Genomic DNA, 3248 nt, shown 5'->3' with positions numbered 1-3248 from the left:
TCACGTGCATCTTTCAATGCCACAGCAGTTGAGTCTTCAGTAGTAATACTGAGGGGAAAAAAAATCAGGATTGTTGTATGGCTCACATTCCTAACCTGCAAAAAACTGAAACAATAGTGGGCATCAAAAATGACTTAAGGTAAGATTTCATAAAAGGCTACAGAATACTCTAAGACTAATGCTATGAAAAGTCTTAAAAGAGCAGTAGCACAGGTACTATTGATAAGAAACCAAAAAAAAAGCCCTGGCACTGCCAGAAATAGCAAATGGCCAAAGTCTTCAGGTCAGGATTGGATGTAAAGTTCATAAATACCTGCAGCATGATGGTGCATTCCATTAAAAAGATGGAAAGTTAGAAAGATGACAGTTCAGTTGTTACCAAGTTCAGATATGAACGGGGATGATACGCTTCCCGTACATTCCAAAAAGTAATGTTAAAATAGGCCCTTGACCCAGAAACTAAACTATTGATACAACGAATAACATACCTGTATATATCTGTTACCAATAACTGCAACTTGATAAGGTGCTTTGGCCGTTAATTCTAACTCGGGTCCTACTAAACCTTGGGGATGGCAGCAGGGCATTCTGACTGCAAAGCACTATTCAGTGGACCTTTCCTACCCCAGGAATCAGTGAGCGAGTACCAAAATGTTTAGGTAAATCGATTCCCGCAAACCATTTCATAACAGAGTATCTGAATTAAATGACCAGAAAGTATGTTGTCATTTAAATCTAGAGTACTGTCACATTTTAATGAAAGCAGCGACTCCTCATCAGCTGTGTGAGAAACTCTTGTCTCGGGGACAGGCATTTTACACCGCGGTGTAACATCTCACACCTCACGGTGAGGGCGAGCCACAGCTCATTTAAGGAATATTTATCTTGTGTAACCAAATCCGCTCTAATGAAAACTCTACTATTTTTTTTCTTTACAAACACGATCTATGTGGTGAAAGCTCTAAGTCTGTGCCTGTCACTGTGACCAGAACCCTCAATTGTTGAAAGCTGGCTGATCTACACGGAGTACTGTAAAGCATTATGAGCAGGGCCATGGTACACCTGACCTGCTATCAAACATCCTGAATATGGAATAGTGAGGTGGATGCATGGAAAAGATGATTGTCCTCCCTTGCCTCAACATCCTGAATGTAAAAGAAAAAAGAGAACTGGCATTCAACTTCTGCATTTATCCTTCCCCCCTCCCTTCTGTGAGAAATTGTTCTGTGAATAACTAATAACATGCGTGTGTGCAAATCTGACTAGTATGGAGCGTGCCAGTGTGAATCCTGATTACATTTTCCATGTTTAAATAGCTTTTATGTAATATTTTGCCATTGACTTTACATGCCTATGTAAAATCTGAGCAAAAGAGTAAGTTAGGATCTAGTGCTCACTTGATATTTCTTGAGGATAGATTTTTCTCCTGGCAAGTAACTAAATAAAATTTGACCCCGTTGGCAGGTTGATTGCTAAAATAACATTATCAATGCTTAGTCTCAGTTTCTTTTTCTTTCCAGAAATATTGGGGATCTCCTTATGAAAAAAAAATCATATATATTATTTAAAAATATAATGATGTACATGAAGCAGGTAAAAATAGAGATTGCCTAAATGCTAAAAACAAAGCAGAGAGAAAGCTGGGTAGGGCCACACCTCACAGAACAAGGTAATACTATGACTCTTCTCCCAAATCTCAAACAGAAAAGACATGTTGAAGAAAAAGCAAATAGGCAACAACTTCAAGATATAGCTAATCCAATGAAGGTGTCTTCAATGATGTGTTGTTGAAGCCGAAACCAAATCTTTTCCACGGAATTACAGGATGGGAGATAGGTCAACATTGCCATGTACCTAAATTATCCCATCTATCAATATATGGAAATATATTCAATATCTACTCATATATTGATACCGATATATGGAAACTTGCCTACAGAGGTTTTGTCACGGTGAGCTTGATACCTGACATCTCAGTGCAAGTCTGCATGGAATGACTCAGTTCATTTTAATACAAAATATGTCCCTTAGCGGACATAAACAGCAAAGGCAGTTATTTACTGCTACTGCATATCCAGAGGTGCATCTGTCAAAATGTTTCCAGAGAGCCCATGTGCATCCTCCCTTGTGGCCAAAACAGCTAAGAGCCTAAGAAGAAAAAAAAAAAAATCCTGAAAGGAATCTGGAGAAGTAAAAATAAAATAAAAATTGGCTTGCCTATCTAGTTAACACAGATACTTCCAGCTTCTGTGCTTAGTATAAAGTATAATTCTCTCCAAATTAAAAATTTATTCAGTCACTAAGTACAGCTGGAACAGCCATTTTGAGAAACCTGCTTTTCATTTTGCCAATCTCTTCTAGCTTTGTACCATCTTGCAAAAATCTTGAACTTAAATTTATACCATAAATACTATTTCTGCTCCAAAAATTGTGTCACTGAACATCAAAGTGACTAATCTGAGCAAAGAAGTGCCACGAAGCTGGAATATACGTGTCCCAAATTCTGTGCTTGAACAGGAGCAATGTAGAATACTTAGGGTTATTACATCTGTTCACCCATAGCAAAATTGTATAGTCATATGCTGCTGGCTGACATGTCCATAGAGAGTAAATGCGGCTGATGTAGAGCAAATCTTTTGCGTGAACACTTAGGAGTATTTGCCACACCAGTGCATCCCAAGATTGCATTAAGGCTGGGTCTCACAGTCCCACTGCAAAACAAAACCAAAATTATTCTATTTGTTAATTTGGGTTTTTTGTTAATTTGAATGTCTGTCCATTTTGATATAAATGAAAAGAAATGGAAATCTGTCAAGAATTAGTAAAAGGCCTGAGTACTACAAAACTGTTTTCATTCATATTTGGTTCTAATTGTTAGTTACATGCAGAGAAATACATGAGGTCAGACTTACAGTTCAGTCACATCAGTGTAAATTTAGAGAATCTGTCTGTTAATATAGTTTTAAGGCGACTGTTTCCCGATCATCTAAGAAGAAGAAGAAATTTTTATTTTCAGAAACTTAAGTTATTTTACCAAAGTATAAATTAACAGTGAACTACTGTAATGCAAGAATCATGTAGATGGATTTTAAAACTTAACAGGGTCATAATCTATTTTCTGAAAACTGAGTATATTCAGATAGGTAGAGAAATATTAACGATCAAGCAAGTTCTTTCCTCAGTTTTTCAGGACTCTTTGTAATGTTGAGGATCTCTTTTGTGTATGTTATTCTATTCATGCATGTGTT

This window comes from Charadrius vociferus, unplaced genomic scaffold, assembly GCF_000708025.1.
Source record: "Charadrius vociferus isolate BGI_N301 unplaced genomic scaffold, ASM70802v2 scaffold178, whole genome shotgun sequence".
Lineage (NCBI taxonomy): Eukaryota > Metazoa > Chordata > Aves > Charadriiformes > Charadriidae > Charadrius > Charadrius vociferus.
This window is presented reverse-complemented; position numbering follows the sequence as displayed.